This window comes from Theobroma umbraticum, unplaced genomic scaffold, assembly GCF_002168275.2.
Source record: "Theobroma umbraticum cultivar Fairchild unplaced genomic scaffold, ASM216827v3 scaffold_95.0, whole genome shotgun sequence".
NCBI lineage: Eukaryota > Viridiplantae > Streptophyta > Magnoliopsida > Malvales > Malvaceae > Theobroma > Theobroma umbraticum.
In genome coordinates, this window is record NW_018397257.1 from 12,061,760 (window position 1) to 12,062,019 (window position 260).

Sequence of the window (260 nt, forward strand, 5' to 3'; positions counted from 1 at the left end):
ACGTGCAAGCACTGAGTCTTCGTGGCTTCCTTCGACTCGGCCCTGTTCTTCAATCACGCTCCCATCAGGCTGCTCGGGCTGAAGGAGAAAATCAGGAGGAAAAAGAACAACGTCAGTTGAGCAAGGCAGCCACATTTCCGTCGGGCATGGAAGCCTCGGCTTCGTCGGCGGCATGGAAACAAAATCGAACGCTGACAACCGTGAATGGCGGTGGTAGAATGAGGGATAATGCAACGCATAGGCACGGCAGCATGGAGGAA